Source organism: Balaenoptera physalus (genome assembly GCF_965194825.1).
Source record: "Balaenoptera physalus genome assembly, chromosome: 15".
NCBI classification, from domain to species: Eukaryota; Metazoa; Chordata; class Mammalia; order Artiodactyla; family Balaenopteridae; genus Balaenoptera; species Balaenoptera physalus.
Window position 1 is genome coordinate 16,985,289 of NC_138894.1, and position 27,555 is coordinate 17,012,843.

A 27,555-nucleotide genomic window follows, 5' to 3' on the forward strand; every position below is an offset into this window, starting at 1 on the left:
GTTGCGGCATGCGGGATCTAGTTCCCCGACCAGGGATGGAACCCGGGCCCTTACCCACTGGACCACCAGGCAAGTCCCTGTAGTGTCCCTACTCTTACTTGAATGTAAATTTCGCAAGGGGAGAGATTTGCTTCCCAAATGCCTAGAACCTTGCTTGGCACTTGGTAGTTGGTGATCAGCCAGTATTTGTTTAATGAATGCAACTGTTTCGGTGCCTCTGACCTCATTTGCATCATCCTGAACCCCTTAATGCCAGCTTCATGCCATCGGAGCCGTTCTCAGCCCACCTCCTCAGAGGCTCCCCGCTTCCCCTACACGTGCCTCTTGCAATACTTCTTCCTTTCTGCTTTGTATTCTGGTTATCGGTGAACTTGCCCCATGTCTCCCTCTGAATCCTAAGCTCCTTAATGTTAAGGAGCACTGTTTGTTTATTGTCGTTCTTCTGCCATCTTTCTGGCCCAGGGAAACTATGCTCAACCCACACTCGTTAGAGGGATGTTCTGAATACCTGAGCGACACTGGGGGCTGGGCTTGGGCACTCCAGAGCTCTCTAAAACCAGTCCCCTCCCAAGAATCCCGGGCTATGTGGCCTCTGCACACGCCTCTGAGCCTGGCCCTCCTGGGTCTGATGAGGGCATTGGACCAATGACTTCTTGGGTTCCTCTTAGATATTAAGCGTGCTGTGGAGCCACCTCTTTGACAGAAAGAGCATGGTCCTCATCTTTGAGAGCCTGCAGTCTGATGTGAATAAAATAAATATGTCAGAAGAGGTTAAGGACTCAAAGGAAGCCTGTGGCCAGAGCTGTCCTCGCCTGGATGGACGGTGTACCCAGCCTCTCCCTCTCCCAGTCATACGACCCGCTTGCTGGGGCTTCAGAGCACAAAACACCAGGAAACTCAAGGCGAATGCATGCACTTCCCATTCTGGTGGAGAGAAAAAAAAATCTTTACAGCTCACGTGATTTCATTGGTTATTTTAAACTGTTTATTTTTTCTGTCCCATCCTCAGGGAATAAACATTTGCTGGCAAAACTTGGACTTTGGCGTCTTCCCCCCTTTGCTTAGCTATTTGTGTATAAATATGACTTGAGTAAAATCTCAAAAGGACTGCCAATCCTGCCTACCCCGCTCCCATTCCCTCTTATTTCGTAAGAAAGACTTAATGAGTTTGTACCCAAGAGTGGAATGTTTCAATGACACTTAAAGCCCTCCACGTACTTAAAAAAAACTCTTTTCGAATGCATAAACAATGCACTAACAATAGTTACAGATTATTAAACAAATCACTCAGAGTCCAACAACCCTGACAAAATGCTTTTTATTTTTACCGATTACCTTCCAGTTTTACCCTTATGAGTACATAGTTTACACCGTGGTAATCAGACCGTATAATACCACTTTGCATGCTACATTTTCCTTTTAACCTCTGTAAACAAATACACATTTCAACAAATGTATTATTCTTAAATATTACCGTTTGGTAGATCCAGGTCAGATCTGTCACTGATTGATTGCCGAGTGAGTGGGTACTGGGCTGTATAGGATACAGAAAGATAGAAATTGTCCCTGCCCTCAAGGAGTTTACAGTCTCACGGAGAGATAAGACATGCATACAGGAAACAATCTCGACAGTCGGACAGTCGGTAATTACATGGAAAGGTGTGTGCGCAGTACAGATGACAATGCACTTGTGGTAAGCAGGCGTTCTGTGTGGTGGAGAGTTTCTCAAGGGTTGGGGAACTGAGAGAAGCCTGCCTCCCCTTGAAGGTGAGAGGGTGATGTGATGAGCAGCTCTGAAGAGGCCCAGGGAAGGGAGGGGAGGGACGGTTCAGATAAGGATGAATGCTCGAAGGGGCTGAATACAGGGGACATACAGTTAGTTTGGAAACCACTGGAGCAATTAACCCCACAGGTACAGAAGGTGACTTTGTTGGGGAATGGTAGGACCAAAGACACGAAGATGCTGAGAACGAGAAAGAGAGTTGGAGTTGCCCGAAAGGGGGTCAGAATACAAAGTCGATGTGACTGGGATGCCGGAGAGGGATACGGGGGAATCAGTGTTGTTGTCTCAGTGGTGTAGCGGGAGTGCAGGTGCTTGCTGCTGCTGTTGTTTTGTTTTTGAGATAAATGGCATCTATCTATCTAGATGTAGCCAGTAGATCTGGGGAGGTTTAAAGTACTGGGGAGCAGGAGGTGGAAGGGAAGCAGGCCCTGGGCCTTGGGGAGGGATGGCACGCCAGGACTCACAAGTAAACACACAGGTCAAAGCAGGACCTCTCTCCTCTGGTTTATTGCTCTATTTCTGCCTAGAGCAGTGCCTGGCACCGAGGGAGTCCTTATAAGTACAGTATTTGTTGAGTGAGAGCTGAATCAAGTCTAGTTTTGCAAAATTTCTGTACAAAGTCCAGCAAATCTCAATTCCTCCTCCAGGCCTCAGTGTCAGCTCGCTATGATGGAGTTATTTTTCCAAGTGCTCCTCATGGCCCTTTTGGGCCGGGTCAGGCCGGGAAGCCACATGAGTCTCACTAATCCTGAGCCTTGCTGAGGCCTGTAATGATTGGCACTGGGGGACAATGACTTAAGATCCCACTTAGTCATCCTGGCAGCTGCTTCCTGCCTCCCTTCCCTCGTTGCCTTCTTGGGTGGGAAGAGGATATTGCCCAGACTCATCAATTATTACCACTGGAAGGCAGCTTACCCAGCGGCACATGCGCCCCTGTCATCAGACAGATGAACTGAGTCAGGCCCAGAAGGGAGTGGGGCTGATCCAAACACAGGGCTGTCTGGAATCAGCTCACAGGCCAGCCTCATCCACACAAAAATTTAACAAATATCACTGAGCATGTGCTACGTGTCAGGCGCTGCTTCGGTGCTGGAGATACAGCAGTGAGCAAACAGACAAAACTGCGGAGGTGGGGAGAACAAACTTCAACCAGATAACTAAGGTGGACGGTGAGAGGAGTCAGGGCAAAAGCAAGGGGGTGGAGAATGGGGCTCGCAATTGTAGGGAGGTGGTCAAGGAAGGCCTCGGCAAGAAAGTGACATCAGAGCAAAGCACTGAACAGGAAGCAGGAGGGAGCATGGGGCTGTCTGGGTGAAGAGTAGTGCCAAGGCCCTGTGGTAGGAGTGGACCTGGCATGTTCCAGGAACAGTGAAGAGTGATGTGAGGGGAGAGTAAGAGGAAATGAGGCCTGAGGGGTAACGGGAGCAGGGTGCATGCGATCTCAGAGTCCCCATGTGAGGCCTTTGGCTTTTATTCTTCCCACTCACTGCCCATTGTCTAATTCATGACCCAACCTTTTCCTGTTGACTCTCAAGGGTGCTGGGATGTCTGTGGGCAGAGAGGAGAATGGGGCAGCCAACAGGGCTCTTGAAAGCACATGGCAGTGGCGTGGGCAGCTGCCTGGGCCACCTGTGCTGGGCCCGCCTCCGCGCTCCTGCTCCAGAAGTCTTTCAAGCCGACAGGACAGAGTGGCATCCCATTTCAGGATAAGGAGAAAGAGCAGAGATGCAAAGCAAAGCCGAATCAATTGAGTATGTAGAATCTTTAAAATATTGGAGAAGGGTGGGACTTCCCTGGTGGTCCAGTGGTTAAGACTCTGAGCTCCCAATGCAGGGGTCCTGGGTTCGATCCCTGGTCAGGGAACTAGATCCCTCATGCTGCAACTAAGAGCCCACATGCTGCAACTAAAGATCCCGCATGCAGCAACTAAGACCCAGTGCAGCCAAATAAATAAATAAATATTAAAAATAAATAAATAAATAAGATGTCGGAGGGGAATGAGTTCATAGCTGAAGCCAGTGCAAAGGGCTGAGTCAGACTCCAGCAGCACCCATGCCTTGGCTGAGTGAAGAATAGAACAAGTATTGATGTACACGTGCCTGGCAAACACTGATGCCCAATGGCAACCATTTTATTAACTTGGGCTTCTAATCTCTAGTGTCCCATGGTTCCTGCCAGCGCTCCATGCCCACATGAACGAGGCTCCTGCTCCAACTGGTTTGCCAGGGACCAGTGTGGATGCCAGGCCCCGGGTGGGCAGCTGAGGCAGTTGGTTGATTAGCACAGTAGGTTTAGAGCAAACTCCTGCCTGCCAGGGATCCCACCGCCCAGAAGAAGCTGTTACACACCCCAGGGCAGAGCCAGGTGGGCAGATCTGTTTCCTTGAGCATCTCACTCCCTCCTGGTGACCAGGTCCTCTGCTCTGTGATGACCTGAGAAAGGTCTGGGTAGAGCTGGAATCAAGGGTCAGAGCACTGTAGAGTTCAGTCAAGCTGGTCTTGAGCCCTGGCTCTGGCTATAATTCTCATCTATGTTCCCTACCCCTCCCCCAGGAGGGTCCTGTTCAAGAGTCAAGGCCAACTCAATTCCACAATTTTTTTTCTTTTCCAGCTGCCAGGCATTTTATCTGAGGCAGGGAATATTAAGATTGATAAGGCATGAACCTTCCCTTCAGAGATTTGAATCTATTGTGTATGTGTGGAGTACACACATGTGTGTATATGCACATTAACTCACACATGCTTGTGGGAGGCTGCCTGAGATATTAGTAGGAAGAATCCTGAACTTGAGTGAGATGGCTTTGTCCCAAGTCCCCGGGGGCCTTTGGGTGTACCACTTGTCTTCTTGAAGTCTTGGATTCCATTGCTGTTCAGCAGGGGTAATAATGAAGCTTGCCCCGTCTGCATTAGTGGGCTTGTTGGGAGGACCAGAGGGGCAATGCTCATAAGTGGGAAAGTACTCAACACACACACAGGATTGTGTACTCATGAACGTTCATACCGTGTATGTGAACACAGAAATGCACAGTTATCTGCATGAGCCAAAAAGAATAGACTAAAATCAAAGAAGGGGCACCAACGGTAGCGGGAGAAGAAACCTGAGAAAGATGCAGGATGTCATTCCAAATGCATCTCCATATGTGGTCATATTGGTTGATGTAGGGCTGTGTGTTGCCCAAACCCTTGAAGGCCCAGCCCTCCAGAGTCCCCCTAGCTCTCTAGCAGAGCAAGAATGTCCCTCCTCAGTCTGAGGAGGCTGCATTCTCCCCAGGTCGAGGCCATCATTATCGTCAGCTACAGCCATTATTGAGCACATACTAAGGGTGAGGCGTTGAGGCTACGAGGAGAACTAACATTTAGGAAGTACCCAGTACCAGATGCACAACACCATGCAAACATTTTGCAATCATTATCTCACTTCATTGTTGACCGTAGCTCTGCAAGATAGGTATTGCTGTCTTCATTTTATGGAATAATAATAACAAATACTATTATTAAATGCTTACAAAGTGTTTAACATGAATTAATGCACTTAATCCCCACGATAGCCTTGTGAGGTAAGTACTATTATTTATCCCCACTTTTTGGAGGAGGAAACTGAGACAAACTGAGGTTAAGTAACTTTTCCAAGGTCACACAACTGGTATGTGGTTGTGCCCAACTGCCTTTTCTTGCTCAGATTACTCTCTTGCTTTTTCTAATCTCTGTGCTATATCACAGGGAACTACATTTCCCAGGCTCCTTTGCTCTCCAGTTTCCAGGTTGATTCAGCCAATGGCAAGCACTAATGGAAGCTTGGAGAAAGGGAAGAGGAGAGAAGCCAGAGTATTTTTCCCTATCCCTCTCTCTGCTTCCTGTGGTATCTCTGGTAACAGCTGTGTCTCCCGTGGCTCCTGTATCTGCTCCACAGGCCCTTGCTCCATGGTCCCAACTCCCATCAAGCAACCTTACGGGGTTCTAGATTCCATCACATGGCTCCCACTCTACGCTTTAGCAATAGTACCTCCTTCTCCTGTTGCACCCCCAGTAGAGCAGCTTCCTATTTTTGCATTAAGCTACTTAGTCCTTCCATATCATGTCACCAATTCCCTGTATTAAATCCCCTCTGCTTAAAAGACCTAGAAGACTTTCCATTTGCCTGGGTGGATCTTGCTGATATCCAGAAAAAATGACTGTAGGGTCCATAGTCTTAATCTTTTCAGATGAGAAAACTGACTCAGACTTACTTCAGGTTGTAAAACCAATGAACTATAAAAAAAAGAGCCAAGAAAAGTTGGGAAAAGAAAGAAAATAAGAGGCTGTCCTTTTAGATATCAAAACATACCTTGAAGCTATAGTAATAAAAACAATGTGTGCAGACATAGAATCAGTGGAATAAAACACTGGGACAGAATACAATCCAGAAACAGCTATGGGAATAAAAGAATATTTTACTTGTTAAAGGAGACATTTCAAATAAATGAGGAAATGCTGCTGGAGGGATTAATTCACCCATAAATTTGAGAAAAGACCCCCAAATAAATTCCAGATGGATTGAGGAGCTCAACCATATGAAAGCACTAGAAATAAATACAGGAGAACTTTTTTTTTTTTTTTAATCTTGAGATTAGGAAAGCTCTTCCCAAACAAGACTGAAAATACAAAAACCATAAAAGGATAAAGCTGACAGGCTTACAATTTATATAACAGTTTAAAATATAAAATTTTGGTGTGGAAAAGAACTCAAGGCTTTAAATAAGTTCTTGCCTAACTGGCTTTGTTTGGAATCTCCGAAATGCTCTGAAAATGGGAAGGGAAGCTGGGACTCGATTTCTTGGGTACTCTTCCTGTTCTTGAATGGGAGGAATTGTACATTTCTATCTAGCACTTCGTCCAGCTCGAGGCACAAGGAGCCACCTCACAAAGGTGGGGAGATCCTGCCTGCTCCCTCATGGGCAACTTTCATTGAGTCCTTAAACTGAAAAAAAAGAGATAAGCTCAAGCCAAAGGTATTTGGAAAGTGGAGATGAAGAGGGCAGAAATTCTGTACTCTTTTTAAAGAAAGTTATCCACGTGGCCTACTTATTTGCTCATGAGTGTTTGGGAGAGGGCTAGGGGGACAGAACAGAGAAGATTCTGAATAACTGATTAGTGGGCATCCAAAGCAGATGGGCGAGGAGACATCACCTAGAGCAGGAGGACAGCTAAACGGAGCACTTAATTCTTAATTAGTTTATATTAAAAAGTGTGATGCTTTTCTTCGTACAGAAAACTTTATTTATTTTCTTCCTGTGGTGTAAACTGGGTCTCTAAATGGTTTAAATTCTTTTGTTTCTAGTTTATCATTTTCCACATTATTTTTTTCTGAATTAGAGTTTTTCTTTATATTATTTAAATACGTACAGCAACAAGTAAAATAAGTTCAAATATTAGAAGTTTCTGGTTCAACTGTTAATTGGACATTTTACCCTGACTCAGAACACTGGACTTTTTGTCCAAATGTGATTTGTCCTAAGGTTTGTTACCCTCATGGGATTTATTTAATGAAAGCATTCAAATAATAAGATTTGTTTTTGTTGGAAAAACTTGAAAAAGAATATGGTAGATCTATCCAAAGAATATCCATGATGCTTTTACAAAAAAAAAAAGCAAGTTCTAGGACATATGTATAGATATGTTCTCTCCTTTGTAAAAAAAGAAAAACAAAAAGAAACTTACATGTGACATATGTATCTATGTCTATGAAAGGGTCTGAAAGGACGCTGCCCACAGTAGGTACCACCTGGGGAGTAGAGAATGAAGAGGGCAAGGAGAAGAGGTTTACCTTTTACCTTACGCATTTCTGTATTCTTTTTTCTTCTAGAAGCATATGCTACTATGTAATTTTTTATTCCAATGAAAAAATGCAAACAAGGCTAATGAGACACAGAGTCAGGATTTAAATCCAAGCTGCCTTCTGACCCCAGGCTCACCTGGTCATGGAGAAGACGGCACACACATCTGCCAAGAAGAGCCCACAGTTACTGAGTGAGAACTGTTGAGAATAGCATCTCAGGAGTCTGGTTGTGGGAGTGACCACTGAGCCATGGGGCAGGTGGAAAAGGAGGAGAGGACCTTCTAGGCAAGGAGAGGATGAGAGGAAAGAACAACAAAATCCTTAAGACAGAGTGGGGTTGCTCGGGACAACTGCTGGGCTGGAGGGCTCGGGCAGCAGAGTCCTAGCGGTGAGTGGCGAGGTGGGAAGAAAGCAGGTGTGGGCGGGCGACGGACTGAGACTTGATTCGGCGCTCTGAGGAGAATGATCTAGATGGAAGTTCCCAAAGTGTGGTTTGGGGACCCCTAGGAGACCTCAAGACCCTTCCAGGGGCTCTGTGAGTTCAAAACTACTGTCACAACAATACTAAAATATTATTTACCTTCTTTACTCTCATGCTCTCATGACTGTGCAGTGGAGTTTTCCACAGGCTGCATGAAGTGTGATGGCATCATCACTCTGATGTTAACATGTGATAGGGTATTTTTTAATGAATTCATAAATATTTTTTAAATTTCCCAGATTTCATTTCTAGTACAGTAAATATTGATAGATATAACCCACATAAACAAAACTCGCTGGGGTCCTCAGTAATTTTTTAGAGTGTAAAGGGGTCCTGACCACCCCCAAACTTTGAGTACTACTCACCCAGAGAGAGTAGTGGTGGTGGGAATGAAGACGAAGGGACTGTGGCAGGAGCTTCTAGCTCCAGAGATTTCCAGGCAAACTGTTTAAGTGGATGCCTGTTTTCTTCTTACTGCTTACAGTAAAACGCAAGAGGAGGGAGATAAACTGCGGGAGGGACTGTTAAACAAAAAGGAGCTAGGACTTGATGGCTTTACAAATTCTCAGCCTCTCCAGAGGTAATAAAAGATGCTAAAATTAAGAAATGGCTTCTGAGGAAAGTTTAAGTCCAAGGGGATGTTCCAACAGAGGTCTAGAGATGGAGCAAAAGTTGTGACTGTAAGTCTTCTGTTAAGACCGCAGAAAGAACTAGGATAGTACCTCAGAATACCATTCAGACACACAAAGAGTTTTGTGAAACATGTATGCTTCACAGATTCTGTCCAACAGCAGAGACTCTGGAAAGCTTAAGGGCGTCATTGTTCCTTTGCTGTCTCAGCAGGAGGCCAAGGAGAAGGACTTATCTTGCAGAGATTTGTGGGCGCAGCTTTTGTCTAGTGGAGAGAACCCCAGTGAGAATCACAGGATACTCACAAAGTTTTTCTGAGAATGATATCAGTAAAAACACTGCCAACTTAGACCGAAAGGGACAGGAGATAGTACAAACGGAAAAAAGGCCATTGGACCCCAAAATTCTACTGGCAGAAAAAAGGCTAAGAAACTACTCAGCTGCAAACCCATGGGCTACCCTTTATGAAAAGAAAGGCTCAGAGAACAGAACCAAGAACTCAGAGGGCATAGCCAAGAACCACAGAGAATTATTCCTAGTCCTTGAAACCTAGTTAAGTAAGTTCCACCATTTGCCTGCTGGATTTTGGAATTGCTATGACCCTTCGTGTGACTACTTTGTGGTTCCCGTTTTCCCCATTTTTGAAGAGACATGTCTACAGTGTTTATCCTATGCCTGTTCCACTAGTGTGTATATTCGTGCTGAGGTAGATAGCGTGTCTAGTTTCACAGGTGCACAGATTGAGAGGAAGTACGTTCAAGGAGCTATACCTAGATCCTGATCCACACCTGGTCCTCATTTAAATGATGACATTCTGGATTTTGCACTGTTGCTGTAATGGGATGTGACTTTTGAGGACCTTCTGAGGGAGTGAATGTATTTTACACATGAGAGGGGATGTGAGTCATTGGGTTCAGAGGGCAGACTGTGGTAGGCAGCTTCTAAGAAGGTTCTCAAAGACCCCGACCTTCTGGTTTTCATGCTCTGTGTAACCTTTCCCCTTGAGTGGACCTAGTGCCTTTTTTTGTTTGTTTGCTTTTTTGTTTTGTTTTGTTAAAAATTTTTTTTTCTTTTCTTTTTTATTTATTTATTATTATTTTTTTAAAATTTATTTTTGGCTGCGTTGGGCCTTCGTTGCTGCACACAGGCTTTCTCTAGTTGCGGCGAGCAGGGGCTACTCTTCGTTGCAGTGCCCGGGCTTCTCATTGCAGTGGCTTCTCTTGTTGTGGAGCACGGGCTTTAGGCGTGTGGGCTTCCGTAGTTGTGGCATGCGGGCTTCAGTAGTTGTGGCTCACGGGCTCTAGAGCACAGGCTCAGTAGTTGAGGTGCACGGGTTGCACCCGTGGTTGCTCCGCAGCATGTGGGATCTTCCTGGACCAGGGCTTGAACCTGTGTCCCCTGCATTGGTAGGCGGATTCTTAAACACTGTGCTACCAGGGAAGCCCTGGACCTAGTGTCATGATTCTAGTGAACAGAATATTGGCATATCACTGTGAGATAATGAATGTTTGTTGGGGGGGGGGGAGGGTACAATATACATGACATAAGATTTACCATTTTAATCCTTTTTAAGTGTGCAGTTCATTGACATTAAGTACATTCATATTGTTGTGCAATCATCAGCATCATGCATATTCAGAACTTTTTTCATCTTCCCAAGCTGAAACTCCAGACCCATCAAATACTAACTCCTCATTCTCCCATCCAGCCCCTGGCAACCACCATTCTACTTTCTGTCTCTATGAATTTGACTACTCTAGCTCTCTCATATATGTGGAATCATACACTCTTTGTCCTTTTGTGACTTATTTCACTTAGCATTGTGTCTTCAAGTTTCATTCATGTTGTAACATGTGTCAGAATTTCCTTCCTTTTTAAGGCTGAATAATATTCCATTGTGTGTATAGACCACATCTCGTTTACCCATTCATCCACTGATGGACACTTAAGTTGCATCTGCTTTTTGGCTATTGTGAATAACGCTGCTGTGAACATGGATGTACGAATATCTCTTTCAATCTGTGCTTTCAGTTCTTTCGGGTATTTACCTAGAAATGTTTGCTGTTTTAAGCCACTAAATTTTGGGGTAATTTCTTACATAGCAATAGATAACTAATAGAGGAGCAGATTTGAGAGGTATCACAAGCAGAAACTTCTTTTTTCTCCAACATTTAATTAGGAAAATGTATTTATTATGAAAATTTTCCAATGTACAGAAAAGTTGAAAGAACTTTTCAATGAACATGCATATATCACCACCTAGGTTAAACTGTTAATAGTTTGCTGTATTTTCTTTATAAATTAGGTTAAATCATGCAACTGCTGTTGTCATAGGTTAAAAATGATATAATATTGGCAAATGTCATATTGTTCAATCTTATATTGTTCTTTATTTTTCTGAACCATTTGAAAATGTGTTGCAGACTTCATGATATTTCACCTCTCAGTACTTAAGCATCTCCTAAAAATCAGTATATTCTCCCCCATAAATAAACGCCATTATTGGGACTTGCTGGTGGTGCAGTGGTTAAGAATCCGCCTGCCGATTTAGGGGACTGGGGTTCGAGCCCTGGTCTGGGAAGGTCCCACATGCTGCGGAGCAACTAAGCCCATGCGCCACAACTATTGAGCCTGCGCTCTAGAGCCCGCAAGCCACAACTACTGAAGCCCACCCGCCTAGAGCCCGTGCTTCGCAACAAGAGAAGCCACCGCAATAAGAAGCCTGCGCACCGCAACGAAAGGTAGCCCCTGCTCGCCGCAACTAGAGAAAGCCCGCGGGCAGCAATGAAGACCCAATGCAGCCAAAAATAAACAAATAAATTAATAATTTAAAAACCCCACCATTATCAACTCAAAGAAAATTAACCTAATATCCCTTAAGAAAATTCCTTAATAAAATTTAATGTATATATTCCATTTTCAGATTTCTCTAGTGGTTCCTAAGATGTATTCTGTAGCTGAATTTTGGAACCAGAAAATACAGTTCATATATTACATTTGGTTATTATGTCCCTTTGGTCTCACACATGTTACTTCTAAAAGGATTCTCAGCCCTCTGTCCATGGTCTTCAGGGGATCTCTGAGAGTCCTGAGAGTTAATACTCAATTGTGTCTGTGTGTGCACACATGCCTGTGTATGTCAGTGGATAGATTAAGTTTTCTAAGTGATGGTACACCAAAGGTTGAGAATTTGTGATGTAAAAGCAGCAGATGATTGACTTGAAGAGGGAGAAAAGCCAAACACCATGACTGAGCACCAGTACACCAGGAGGCTGCTTTTGGGGGGAATGAAATGGCTTTAGACAAATAACATAATCTCTTTGTTCATCTCTAATTTGTGAGTAATAATATTGGTCCATCTACCTCAATAGGAGGTGCATGTGAAAACACTTTGCACATCAGAAATGGCTCAGAGATCATCAAAAGCTATGCAATGTTAGTTACTAAAAGTACAGAGAATTCGAGTTTTCTGAAACCTTTGCACCCTGACCTCTACCCATGTTGTGGTGAGGAGAGAATGTGCGCCGCCTTAGGCTGGTGTTTTGCAGTTCCCCGCCTAGGCATGCTCTGGATGACAGATCCGGGAGAGGGTCTGGGCTCTCGCTTTATTGGGGTAATACCTGCCGGTTCATACATCAGTTGCTCTTGCATTGTCTGGCTGAGGGTTTGCCTGACAGCTTGGCGAGACTCCTGCCTAGAAATAGGTGGAGTGGGAATAGGACAGGACTTGTTACTTAACTCCCAGTGGAGCCCTTTCTCAGAGACTTAACTTGCCTCTCTCACCATAGGTAGCTTGTACAAGTTGCTTCGATACCCTTTCTATGGGTAAAGGTAATCTTATTTTTCTATGCTTCTTCCAGAGGCTTTGGACTATTGAGTACTTATAAGGGAATTTGTGCCCAGGCCAAGCTGGATGTGGGGAAGGGGCTGGAATCAGGACCCAGGCTTCCTTGGCCAACTATTTCAAGCAAATAAGGTAAAAATGAGGAATGCCAGGTGGCCCATGAAAACTGGAGCCTTAGCCCAATAAAGGTTGCAGTTGAGGAGAAAGAGCTATAACACCATAATGATCTCTATTTTAATGAAAACATCCCCTTTATTGATAATAAGCTTAGGAAGATTTAGCTGGGAAAGTTCCTAACAATACTTCCTCCAAGTCCTATGCCAGCCTTTGTTCTCAAATGCCAGATGTGAATTTCTCAGTGTAAGATCTTTATGAAACACGGCAAGTTTAAACACAGCCATTCTCCTACTTCTCACCTCTGAATTCCGTGTTATGTTCTCAGAATGGTTAAGATTTTTTAGAAGGTGTTAATTAATCTTTCAACAGATTTCTGTTTAACTGCTAGAAACTTGACCAAGCTATGTGATCCTTATAAAACCTTAGACGACTTGGGAGCCAGTAAGAAGATGAAGTCTAACAGATGTGGTTTTGGATTAGCTGCTGACCTAATAGCTGGTAAGCTATTTAACATCTCTAAGCCTTGGTGTCCTCACTTGTAAAAGGGGGACTCAAAATTGATTCAACAAACGCATTTTGAATGTTGACCACATGTCAGCACTGTTCTAGGCACCAGGGATCCAAGGGGAAACATGGCAGATGTGCACCCCGCTCTCCTTGACCTTATCACGGGATGTGGGTACTGAACAAAAGATTATATAATTAAGTAGTTAATTCCAATGGCGATAATAGCAACTACCTCAGCAGATGTTGTGAGGATTAAAAGAGTAAGGCAGGCCTTTCTCACCTTCTGAGGTGGCCCACACTCTGTCTGTGTAGTGTGTTTCTCTCTAAATAAATCCACTTCTTACCTATAAAAATAAATAAATAAATAAAAAATAAAAGAGTAAGGCAAATTCAAGACTGGTGTCATAATACTAGTTATTAGTTTTGCTAACAGTCCTAATTAGTGTAAATATGGGTTGGGTATTAGTTCCTCTCTTGTTTTGGGCGGATATTTAAGTGGTTAGAAGTAAGAGCCGTCACGTGACTTAAGTGTGTGTCCCTTAGAGCAAAGGGAAAGGCAAACGTTCCTCCTAGTGTTGGGGACATGGTCTTCCCCACTTAAGGAAAGAAGCCGAACTTGCTACTCATTGCTGTCAGGAAGACGAGTTTTAGTATTAACATTAACTAGACCCACAGCCTAACCCTGGGAGTGGAGGGTGTGGGCCCAGAATTTTGCGAAAGGTCTCTGAATCCTGATGCGCACCAAGCATCGTCCATAGAATGAAAACATATTTTGGCTACATATGGACATTACTATAGTTGTAGATGCTGATGTGATTCATGCAATATAGATTCCTTTAAATGAATTACTGGTCTTACTAGCATTTTTTCATTACGTATTTTCTCAATCAAATCTTCTCTTTCCTCTTCCTGGCTTAAACCCTTTAACAGCTTCTCATTGCTCAGGGTAAAGTCCACACTCCCTCCCCAGCACTGCAAGATTCTGCTGACCTCTCTTGGCAAATGCTCCACCCCCACCCCTGTGTATTCACCAAGCTCCGACATGAAGGCTGTTCTGGGCCATGGCTTAGAGCCTTCGGGGCTCAACTCAACACTTGTTCTGGCATGAATAGATACAGCTCCTGAGTTGGGAAAGATATCGACCCTTCCTACAGACATCATGCCATTTGAGGTGGCTATGGGTCCACTCGGGCACTGGATCAAGCAGGCCTCACACTGGGTCAGTCAGTACTCCCCTACACCATCTCTCCTCCTGGACTCCTGTTCCACTCTCTCTTCCCCTTTCCCTCTGGGAGTCAACGAGGCCCAGTTGGAGGTGAGGTCCCCTTAGCTTCTTCCTCTGTACTGTTGCACCAACCCTCCAAGCAAGTACCCAAGCCATTTTCCAATTAAAGCCATTTTCCTTTCAAGGGTTTCAAAAATACACAATTTTGAAAGTCACAAAACTTCTTGATGTCAATTTTCCATGAACTCTCTCTTCAATGTTTATACGGAAACCCAAGCTCCATAATGCCCTGTGCCTTCACACTCTGTGCATGTGAATTATTCAAATCCCTGGAGAGAGAGTCACTGATAAAAAATGGGGCGGGGGGAGCATTTTTTACTCCTCTCTCCAATCTTAAAACCCTCCAAAGAATGAAGAAGAGAAACAACTCCACCTTTTAAAAGATGAAAAAAAGAGAAATCAATCACTCCATCTTTTATTATGAATAACAAAATAACAAAAGAATGTACTTAACATATATGTACAGTTTAACTAATAACAGTAAAATGAACACACGTACCTACTAATTAGCTTTAAAAATCCAATTTAACTAGTACCTTAGAAGATCCTGTGTGGACTATCCCAGTCACACCCCTTTTTCTCCTTCCAGGCAGTATCGATTATGCTGAATTTTGACTTAATCATTCCCTTCTTTTTCTTTAGAGGTTTACTCTTTTTTTTTTTTCACATTAGTTAAAATTTTATTACAATCACATTTTGAAATTACGTATTACATATATGTCTATAAACTTATATAGATACATACATATGGATTCATACATATGCAAATATACAAATATACAGACATTGTCATCCCTAACGATCCTCCATGTGAATGTAAAAGAGAACACAAGTGACTTATGCATTGATTTATTCAGCAAACTTTTATTGCTTACTTGATTATATCCTATGCGGCACAATTTAAAATAAGAGTACAAATAAATTTCACGCCCATAGATTTATTCTTGTAAGTTTTATCAAACATTTGGTTATTCCGTGATAGTTGGAACTAAATGTTCTAACTGGGATACCAATAAATTTCAGCCATAATTATTTTATTGTTTTAATATCGTTCCCCAGGATGTGGGGTAGGATAAGACAGTGTGTTATGTAACATTATGGAAATGGAATTATGTGATTAATTATAAGTATAGTTGGAGGATTTAGATAAAGTCATAAATCATCATAACAAAGTAAGTAGGCTACCTCTGAGCCAGAGCAGCTTCACAAGAAAGGATGGAAGGACAAAGCAGATACAATCAGGGGAAAGAAAGCAGCAGCAAAAACAGCTTTTGAGGTCTAATAAGTGCATACTTGGAGTCTGCTTCCACTGTTGCCAGCAGCTGGCATGTACGGGATGCTTCCATACTCCCACCCTGCTGCTGTGTACCTGTGTACCTGCGTACACAGGTTCGCCCACCCTCACCTGCACCCTGACACTGTCCCTCACAGGCAAATTGATCATTTCCAGATCAAAAAGAGAGGATTGTAAATACCTCACCCTAAAGGTGGATTTAGACCACATCTTTTGCACTTTGCAATCCAACTAATATCTTAGAACAGTTTTTCTAAAACATTTTCCATTGAAGACTTTTTCTTTGGGATATTTATAGTTGTTAGATGAAACTTGACCATTCCAAGGACAATTATAATTGGGAGACAAGGTTAAGGAAGGTTAAACAATCTTGTTAAAAGCTATCTGATTTCTGGAAACCTTTAATATGTCACTGTATATTACGAATTTCCAAGAGGGAAGTATAATTTGCATAGTTTCTCAAACATATTTGAACAAAATATCCTTTTTTCACAGAATGTATCAAAAGACTAATATTATGAGGCACATATATTTTTAATTATATTAGGGAGTCCTAAAACAAGGGTACAAATACAGTTCTTTTATTTCTATAGATACCATATTATACGGTATCAAAGTATAAATGTAATACCACAACCCTACTACCAGCTGTGACATCTTTGGGTAACTGACCCTAGTGTGCGCTATTTCCTCGAGGAATACGTGAGCTGAAAGGTAAGCCATGGCGCCAGTATCTCTGGACCTCTTTTAAAAATTCTTAACATTGAAGGACTTGATATTTATATTTTATCTAAAATTATAGTAATAGTCATATAGCTATTTAGATATAGTTATTCCTAGCAATCCTTCAGATCTCTACACGAGTGTAAAAGAGAACAAGAGTGATTTATGCATTCATTTATTCAACAAGCTTTGATGCATTCTTACTGATATCGAGACTTTGTGCCATAGTTTGTGGAGCCTCTGCCTTTAGAAAGTTTATAAGTTTTCAGAATAAATTATATACCAGTACATAAATAACTAAAAATATAGGAAATTAGTCATAGGCCTTATTTTTTAAAATACACATAAAAATAGGATTTTGGAGGAGGATAGAGGTTTACTCTTCTTTATCTCTCTTTTTTCTTTCTTTTTTTTTTTTGGCCATGCCACGTGGCATGCGGGATCTTAGTTCCCTGACCAAGGGTGAACCGATGCCCCCTGCAGTGGAAGCGCAGAGTCTTAACCACTGGGCCACCAGGGAAGTCCCTGTCTATTTTTTTTAATTGAAGTATAGTTGTTTTACAATATTATATAAGTTACAGGTGTACAATATGGTGATTCACAATTTTTAAAGGTTATACTTCATTTATAGTTATTATAAAATATTGATTATATTCCCTATGTGGTACAACATATCCTTGTAACTTATTTTATACATAATAGTTTGTACCTCTTAGAGTTTTACTTTTCATGTATATTTCCCATACAATGTATTTTAATTTGGGGGAGTTTTTGCATTTTAGTGAAATCACAGAGTATATATTCTTCTGTGACTTACTTTTTTTCACTCAAGTGTATGTTTCTGAGACCCATCTATGCTGCTGTGCACACCTACAGTTCACTCATTTTTATTGATAAATTGTGTTCCAGGGATTCCCTGGTGACACAATGGTTAAGAATCTGCCTGCCAATGCAAGGGACACGGGTTCAAGCCCTGGTCAGGGAAGATCCCACATGCCGCGGAGCAACTAAGCCCGTGCATCACAACTGCTGAGCCTGCGCTCTAGAGCCCGCAAGCCACAACTACCGAAGCCCATGTGCCACAACTACTGAAGCCCACACGCCTGGAGCCCGTGTTCCGCAACAAGAGAAGCCACTGCAATGAGAAGCCCGCGCACTGCAACGAAGAGTAGCCCCCGCTCACTGCAACTAGAGAAAGCCCGTGCACAGCAACAAAGACCCAATACAGCCAAAAATAAAAATAAATAAATAAATAAATAAATTTATTAAAAAAAAAATTTGTGTTCCATTGTATGAATATGTGGCACTGTATTTACGCATTCTCCTGCTAGTGGTCATTTGTATGTTTCCAGCTTTCTGTTATTACAGACAGTGCTAAACATTCTTCTACCTGTCTCCAGCTTCAATGACACAAGGAAGCCGTATACTGCCAAATAAAGCCAAGGGCACTGTTCTGGAAGGCTCATCTTAAACTTTCTTTTTTTTAGTGGTTTGAGAGACGGCAATTTTTTTTTTAATTTATTAAATTTTGGCTGCGTTGTGTCTTCGTTGCTGCGCACGGGCTTTCTCTAGTTGTGGCGAGTGGGGGCTACTCTTCGTTGTGGTGCGTGGGCTTCTCATTGCGATGGCTTCTCTTGTTGCAGAGCACGGCTCTAGGCGCATGGGCTTCAGTAGTTGTGGCACGCAGGCTCAGTAGTTGTGGCACACAGGCTAAGTTGCTCTGTGGCATGTGGGATCTTCTTAGACCAGAGATTGAACCCATGTCCCCTGCATTGGCAGGCGGATTCTTAAGCACTGTGCCACCAGGGAAGTCCTGGAAGGCTCATATCTTAATGGTCCATTGTTTAGAACCATAAGGCGAGCGGCTGGAAAGACTCCAGAGGAGTAACTCCACCCTGCAGGACATAGGGAATGGGGAGGTGGAGGTAATGGAGAAGCCATGCATAGGCACCATATTAATTATCTATGTCCCCACCTCCTAGCTGAGGGAACCTGCTGGGGGTGAGGGGAGATGGGGGATGGGGAATGAGGGAACAGTAAGTCTCAGAAAGTCTGTTGTACACTGAATGTTGTGTCTCCTCAAAATTCATGTGTTGAAACCCGGTCCCCAGTGTGATGGTATTTGGAGGTGGGACCTTTGGGAGGTGATTAGGTCACGAGGGTGGAGCCCTCATGAATGAGATTAGTGCCCTTATAAAAGAGACCCCAGAGCTCCCCCACCACTTCTGCCCTGTGTGGACATAGTGAGAGGAGAGCAGTCTACGAACCAGGCAGCAGGCTCTCACCAGACACCAAATCTGCTGGCGCCTTGATTCTGGACTTCTCAGCTTCCAAAACTCCAAGAAATAAGTGTTTGTTGGTTAAGCCACCCAGCCTATAATTTCTTTTTTAGCCCAGATGGACTAAGACAAAGCCTGTCTTAGGGAGTGTTACCACACTGACTCCGTTTATCTTGAAAACTGGGAAGATATGACCCCAGACAGAGGAGGAAACAGATTTGGTGATAAAGTGTTCAAAGAAAAAAAGTCAGTTTAAAACTGTGGTCTGTCCAGATCACTTGCCTCATCTTCCTCTAAACTAATTTTTAATGAATAGCTGGTCTCTTTCAAAGATGAGCAATGACCAGGAAGACATGCATAATTAGAGCAATTTCCAGTTAAACAAGCTGTGTTTATAGCCCCCCTCCCCAAAACCCTACTAAAATGATAATAAAGGAATATAAAAAGGCCTAACCCCCACAGGAGTCAGGAGACATCAGGAGAGGAGAGATTTCAACAAGGTTTTGAAAGACAGAGATGGAGTAGTGAGAGGCAACTAAATTAGCAAACTGGAGGAAAACATTGTTTAAAGTGTATGCTGACCCCATGAAGGCATCAGATACTGTGTAAAGTGGGCATGAGGCATAGGGTGAAAACACCTGAATGTTAGATCAAAGGCCCCTTCCTCCACCTCTTAAAGCAAGGTGACTACCAGACCAAGCAGGAAATTGTAGATTCAGTCTACAGAAACTAAATCTGAAAGATGTTGCTGATGTCATGTAGAATTAGAAACAAGGGAATTAAGAATAAGTCAGCCCTATTGTATGATCCAGCAATTCCACTACTAGGTGTATACCCAAGAGAATTAAAAACATATGTCCAGGGGAGGGAAGGGATGAATTGGGAGACTGGGATTGACAAATACACGCTACTATATATAAAATAGATAACTAATAAGGACCTACGGTATAGCACAGGGAACTCTTCTCAGTACCCTGTAATGACCTATATGGGAAAAGAATCTAAAAAAGAGGGTATAAGGACTTCCCTGGTGGTCCAGTAGTTACGACTCCATGCTTCCACTGCAGAGGGCGCAGGTTCGATCCCTGGTCAGGGAACTAAGATACTGCATTCTGCAAAGCGCGGCCAAAAAATGGAAATAAAATAAAATAAAAAAGAGTGGCTATATGTATAACTGATACACTTTGCTGTACAACAGAAACTAACACAACATTGTAAATCAACTGTACTCTAATAAAAATTTAAAAAAAAAATATGTCCACACAAAAACTTGTACACAAATGTTCATAGCAATGTTTTCATAATATCCAGAAGGTGGAAACAACCCAAATGTCCATCAGCCAATGAATGGATAAACAAAATGTGGTATATTAATACAATGAAATATTATTTGGCCATAAAAGGATTATATGCTATAATGTGGGGGAACCTTGAAAACATTATGCTAAGTGAAAGTAGCCAGTCACAAAGGACTACTTATTATATAATTCCACTTATATGAAATGTCCAGAATAGGCATATCTATAGAGACAGAAAGTAGATTAGTGGTTGCCAGGAGCTAGGAGGACAGAGGAATGCAGGTGACTGCTAATTGATATGGGGTTTCTTTTTGGGGTGATGAAAATAGATAGTGGTGGTTGCACAACTCTGTGAATATACTAAAAACCACTGAGTTATACAGTCTTGAAGTACAGAGTTGTACTTTTTTTTTTTTTTAAAGAGTTTTGGTTTTTTTTTAATTTTTAAAAATTAATTAATTTATTTTATTTATTTATGGCTGTGCTGGGTCTTCGTTTCTGTGCGAGGGCTTTCTCCAGTTGCGGCAAGCGGGGGCCACTCTTTATCGCGGTGCGCGGGCCTCTCGCTATCGCGGCCTCTCTTGTTGCGGAGCACAGGTTCCAGACGCGCAGGCTCAGCAGTTGTGGCTCACAGGCCTAGTCGCTCCGCAGCATGTGGGATCTTCCCAGACCAGGGCTCGAACCCGAGTCCCCTGCATTGGCAGGCAGATTCTCAACCACTGCACCACCAGGGAAGCCCCAGAGTTGTACTTTTAAAGGGTAGATTTAATGGCAAGTGAATTATATCTCAATAAAAAAGAGAGAGTGAGAACCTATAAAATCCTCCACAACTTTAGCTTTAAATCTAAAGAATCAAAATAAAAGATTTTAATTTATGCATCAGTTTGATTACAATAGTAAATTACTCGAAACGATAGGAATGTCCACCAATAGAGACTGGGTTAAAAAATATATATCATGCTAATAGAATGCAATGTAACTACTTAAATAATGTGGGAGAAATATATTTAATGCCATAAAAACATTTTTGTGATATATGACATGAAGAAAACAGATTGTAAAATAGTATGTATATTGTCATCTCATTTTGTAAGGAAAAATTGTGTATGAATCTGTCTGGCAGTATAAATATCACAATGTTAAATATGGGGCCAAAAAAAAAAAATCAAGTGTGTCTCCTGAATTGTGGAACCTCTCCAGTCCCCTTCCCTTACTCTGCTCATAGATCTTAAGTGGCCCTCACATCCCCTCAAAGGAGAGACACGTAAGCAAAAAGCAGATGAAAAACATACATCAGAAGGGGATTACTTATAAGTCAGAAAAAGAAAGACAAATACCATATGATATCGCTTATATGTGGAGTCTAAAATGACACAAATGAACCTATCTACGAAATAGAAACAGACTCACAGACATAGGAAACAGACTTGTGCTTAACAAGGGGGAGGAGAGATGGGGAAGGGATGGACTTGGGAGTTTGGGGTTAGTACAATAGATGCAAACTATTATATATAGAATGGATAAAAAACAAGGTCCTACTGTATCGCACAGGGAACTATATTCAGTATCCTGGGATAAACCATAATGGGAAAGAATATTAAAAAGAATGTATATATGTGTATAACTGAGTCACTTTGCTGTACAGTGGAAATTAACACAACATTGTAAATCAACTATACTTCAATTAAAAATAAATAAATACATTTTAAAAAAGGAAAAAAGGGGGATTACTTCAGGAAACAGAGTCCAACGAATAATTCTCCATGACCTCAAAGAATGTGAGATGAAATAGTTTCTCTTTGACAAGAGAGCTCAAGGAAAGATGCAAGAGTGCAAGGAAGAGATTCTAAGGGGACAGAAGGAGATGCAAAGCAGCCTGGCCTAGTTTCAAAAGAAAGGAAGAAGAAGAAAAAAAAAACCAGCAACATCACAGGCATAGCTATCATATTAGTAGCAATAAAAACTGGAATAAATAGAACTGAAATGGTTTTCTGAATGAATACAATTGAGAACACAAATGAAAACAAAATGAAACAGAGAAAAGCCTTGTAAAAATATTTAGAGGAAAGATTATTAAAATGGAAGACATGTACAAAGAATTCAAATATAGATACAAAGGTTAAAATTAAAAAGATACACATTCCTAAGGTGGAAAACACAATAAATAGAATAGAAAAGATATTCACAGATGTTATAGAAGAAAAATTTCCTGAAATAAAGATTTGAATCTACAGATTAAAAGGACAGACCATATCCTAGGAAAAAACTGAGTCAGATGGATCATAACAGGGATTGCTCATTTTTCCTCCAGTATTCATTCTCCCTTCTTCCATAATTGTAGAATGGTCATCGAGAATGAAGACTATATTTCCCAGTATTCCTTGCAGTTAGATCGGGTCATATGACCAAGTTCTGTCCAATGGGATGTGAGCAAAAGATTAATATTTGCACTTCTGGGTATATCCTTAAAGGAAAAGATATTCCCTTTCTCTTTTTCCCTTTCTGTTGGCTACAATATTCATCTTGGTGTATGTGGACAAAGACAACACCCTAGGAATGGTAGAGCACCCAAACAGAAAGAGCCTGAATTCCTGGCAGTTTCATTAAAGCATTGCTGCTGTATCATTTATATCATTAAATGAGAAACAAATACAGTCTCTCTTAAAGCCACTGTTATTTTGGGTTTCTGTCTGAATTTATATCCTAAATAATACACTGATTATTTACCTTCATCAAGGTATATATTGATGAAGTTGCTGAATTTCAGAGATAAAGTATCTTAAGAGTGTCCAAGTAGAAGAAGCAAGTCATGTACAGAGTAAGATCAGTATCCTTAGGCTTCCCCCAAAGCAACACTCAAAGTCAGAAGACAAAGGAGCAATGTCTCGAAAGATGTGAGGGAAAGAATGACACAAGAATTTTTACCCAATTTGCCCTTTAAGTATAAAGACATAGGCCCTTTGAAGCATGCAAGAATCCATGAGACCAATATGAAAAAAAGACTACTTGATGACAAAATGAAGGGTTGACTCCAAAAATAGAAATGGAAAAGTCATGGTAAAAGAACAATAATAAGGACCAGATCCACTTAAATACAGAACCAATCAGACAGCTTTGGGAATTGTGGTAAAAGGATGGGATGTAAATATCATTAATCTTTCCTATGTGAAAATGATACGACCAAAAAAATTAAAAGGAGGAGGCAAGGGGAGAGGAAATGGGAGAAAATATGTGTGTTGATTTCCTCTTGGCTGGAAGTGTGGTCTTGGCTGGAAGTCAATTGATATTGTCTAAAATTGAAACGTTGTTTTTAAAAATGACTCAAAAATCTTAATGTTGTCCTTTTTTAAGAAAAAGGACTATTTTTAGGAAGCTGTATATCTTGGTGTCAAGAAATATTTTCTGAAGTTCAAGAATTCCTTCAAGTTTTTTCTCCTGATAAATGTCATGCTTTGTTTAAAAGAAAAATGTGATCCCATTTTTTGTAATGCTATTGTGGGTATTTCCATTCTCTGTAAAACTATTTCTGTTTCTCACCTACACACAAAAAAACAAACACACACTTTCTTTCATTCTCATTCTTATCCATATGTTTGTTTACAGAAACATCTGGAAGGATGGTCCCTGTCAGTAGCAAATTGTCCCTGAGTGATGGAATTGGGATCAATTTTTTTTTGTTTTTTACTTTTCTTCTTGCAAGTTTTGCATGCTTCAAATTTTTATAATACAGTAAAAGTTCAATAATCAAGCATAGATCAGACTTAGAAAATGTCAGTTATTAGATCATCTGGATTATGAGGTTTTCTGGGTGTCAGTCTGTTGCTATTCCAAGGTATCATTTCACAAATATATTTGTAACGTACTTCATTAATCTGTTCTTTACCTTAAGCATATAATGATTTAAGTAACCCATATACTAAAATAGTACATTCTAGTTCAATTATAAATATAATTGGCTATTAATGGCTGAATGGAATTCAACCGTATGAATTTGCTTGGTAAATTCTCTATGGTAAGACAAGAAGGTCATTTCTAATTTTTTGCTAATATAAACAGTTTGCTTACATCCTAAGGATGATGCTTACATCCTAAATTATTTCTTTGAGATAGATTTCTAGAAGAATCACTGGGTCAAAGGAATGTATATTCCCAAGGTGTTTTATATTTATTGCCAAGTTGCCGTCCAGAAAGGCCTAGCTAGTTACACATTCCCACCTACAGTTCGGAAAGAAAGTTTTCCCTCCCCACACCCTCACTATCACAGAAAGTTATTCCAGGCCAGATGAACCTTGAACTTTCCTCTCAGGTGCCTGGAGGAAATGCCCGCACTAACTAAAGATGTAGATTATTATATATGCCCCTAGAGACTGGCTGCCGGGGTGGGGGTGGGGGTGGGAGTTGGGCATTGGACCTTCTAAAGAACCCTCGGTGCAGCCCAGCGTCCAGGTGACTACCCTGTAATGGACAGGTCTAACCCTGATTCCCATGTTTGTTTGCCATTCATCAATGATTTTCTCTAGACTCTGCTTCTCAAAGTTGCCTCCTCATGGTGCATGTTTGTTCCTGACCCCACATTGTATTTAAATTGCTTGGTTAATTTGTACCCCTCCCTGCAAGACATGAGTTCCATGAGGGCAGGAAGTCTTGCCCACCTGTGAATTCCCAGCACAGAGAAGAGTACCAGACATGTGGTAGCACCTTGTTTTTTTGTTTTTTGTTTGTTTGTTTTTTTAGAAACTGTTTATTTTCCATCAACCTATTTCCATTTTAAGAGTCTGTGGAAGAACAGTTTAAGACCACTCAGTGGTTGTTCTTACCCACTCAGTGGCCTGAGCAGTGGAAGCTGCAGACCAGTCTTCAGTGGCAGGCTGAGCACTCCAATCTTCAGTGGGGAACTGCTGAATAGGCACAGAGGGCACCTGCACACCTTCGGACCAGTCCGCCACCGCAGGCTGAGTAGCAGTGAACTCAGGAGCTGGAGCTGAATTCACCCTGAAATTCCTCCTTGGTCACAGCCTTCTCAGCTGCCGCCTGCTCTGCCTTTTCAATCTCTTCAGGATCTCTGTAGAAGTAGAGATCAGGCACGACCTCCCATGTGTGTTCACGGGAGATGGTGCCATGCATGCGCAGAACTTCCCGGGCAAGCATCCACCACATCAGACCCACTGAGTGAGCTCCCTTTTTAGGATCTTACATCAGAATACATCGTTAGTCTGAAAACAGAAAGGCCAAGTAATGCCTGAGAGGTCCAAGAGTAAGAAATAATGGAGAAAAGCAGAAGAAAACACAGGCCATTTTTAAAATGTTTTTTCATCTCTCCTTAAAGCTTTCATATATTAAAATCATACATTTGTAGCAAGTATTACTATCAAACTCCACTCATTGGGCCAGAGACCCTTGCGATGTTAGCGAAAAACTTGCCCCTCATGTAGCACACTACCTACACTTGTGAGTTCATCGGCCAGTGGCCTTAACTCCAAAGCACCTTGTTTTTTAAGGAAGGTAGAAGAGGCTGAGAATCAGAAGCTCCTGAGGGGTTAACTAGACACCTGAGACTCCTCTGGTTGTCTCTGCTTTTTCCTCATTCTCCACATCCAACCTGCAATAAGCCAACTTTGGTCTCTCTAAACCATTCCCTCCTTCCCATCCCCATGTGCTCTCCTGCCTAGTTCAGGCCCTTAATGCAGATCACTTGAACAATTAGCTTGCCCCTTAGTCAGTCACTTTGCTTCCCGTGTCCCACCCCCCCACCCCACTTTTGGTTCATTTTTTCTCTCATTCCATTGTTCTTTTTTGAACATAGGATCTGATCCCGTGATATCCCTGCTTATAAACCTCCAGGGCTTCCTATTCCCTCCAGAATGACCAACCTTCATTCTGTGGAGTTTTGGGGACCTGTTTTCACCTTATTTTGGCCTTATCTTCTATCAGGACTCTGACAACCCTATTTTAAAGACATACAAGAAGAATCAAAATTACCCTCCAGAGAATCCATCTGTTTTAATGTTTCTCTTTGTGCATGCTCCTTCCTGCACCCGGAATGCTTTCTCTTTGCTCTGTATTTCTATTCTGTTTAAGGGCCAGCTCAATTGTTACCTTCTCTGTGAATCTTCCCTGTCTCTCTAGACAGAGCTCATTGCTACCTCATTTCTCTTCCCACACTTTAGAAAATGTTTTTTTTTTCTAATGGTATAATATTCAGTTGATTATTAGGGTCTTCCCCAAATCTATGAGCTCCTCAAGGACAAGGACTGCATTGTCTTCATCTTTAGTTCTATGGGCCGGAAGCACCTTCCACATAATGAGTGTTTGTAGCAGAAATTGCTAGGTGCCTACCTCAGCATTCCTTCACGATCCAGCTGAAACACTTTTCCATATTCCTTTGTAGCCGGGTGTGTTCATGTCATTAAGTTCAGCACATTAAAATGTAAGTGGAACTATTATATGAAGTTTCCTGGAAGTCTCCTTAAAATAGAAAGGAAATACCCTTCTTTTCATCCTTACTTCTACCTGGAGTGTGGTAGCTGTAGCTTGAACAGCCATATTGAGCAATAAGGGATCTTGGGCCCTTGATGACCAGAAAGGCGCCAGACTAACCCTGGTTTCCCAACTTCAGACTTCTTTTACCCTCAAAAAAAAAAAAAAAAAAAAAATACTGTTATTAGCTTTTTTTTCTGTTATATGCAGCCAAATATAATCCAGAATGATTCAGTAGTGAATAAATATTTTTTGAATATGGAGTAACTCCAAAATTATGTGATTTCTATTTCGTCCCAACAAACTTGGAACAAAATTTAGCACTTCATTACATCAATTTATCATCACAGGTCCTTTGAAACAGTCATTTCTCTGACCTTTTCAATTGAGTTTTGGTCTGTAGTTTTTAATTGTCTTTGCCTATATTTTATTAATTTTGTAAAGTTGATTCCAATTTGTCTAAGATGTAGGTGAGATAAAACTTATAAATAAATCAACTTGCAATTTGAAGTGTGGACAATTCAAGCTGAAAGTCCAAGATGGGGGAGCAGGGGAATTCCCTGGCGGTCCAGTGGTCAGGACTCCTCGCTTTCACTGCCGTGGCCTGGGTTCAATCCCTGATCAGGGAACTAAGATCCCGCTAGGCATGTGGAGCCACCAAAACAAAACAAACAAACAAAAAACAAGATCAGGGAGCAGTAGAATCACACCTAAATACAAGAAACTCAAAGTTCCTTTCTCCCCCAGCCCCTCCCCCAGGAATTTCCTGGCAGGTTCCCTCCATTCAGGGTTTCCCAACATCTTTCACTGTGATACAATATAGACTAGGGCACACACCCCAAAAAGAAATTTAGTTTTGGTAAATGGGTGTGACAGATACTGGTAGGAAGGCTGAGTAGGGGAGAGAGGAGGTGAAGGAAGTTGACTGTTTGGTTTTTTAAAATATTTATTCATTTATTTAGGCTGCTCTGAGTCTTAGTTGCAGCACGCAGGATCTTTGTTGTGGCACGCGAGATCTTTTAG

General features: G+C 41.8%; 1 long non-coding RNA gene across 2 annotated transcripts in view; it reads left to right on the plus strand.

Moving 5' to 3' along the window:
* LOC309643835 overlaps positions 1–27,555 on the plus strand; it is a 72,775-nt gene that overhangs the window by 27,773 nt on the left and 17,447 nt on the right. The window contains exons 3-5 of one of the 2 annotated variants that reach the window (XR_014254085.1): positions 13,039–13,167; positions 16,349–16,469; positions 18,871–19,003. The exons of the other annotated variant lie outside the window; for it this stretch is intronic. This is a non-coding gene — a long non-coding RNA (uncharacterized lncRNA). The remainder of the gene's footprint in view (positions 1–13,038; positions 13,168–16,348; positions 16,470–18,870; positions 19,004–27,555) is intronic. 2 annotated transcript variants of the gene reach the window in all.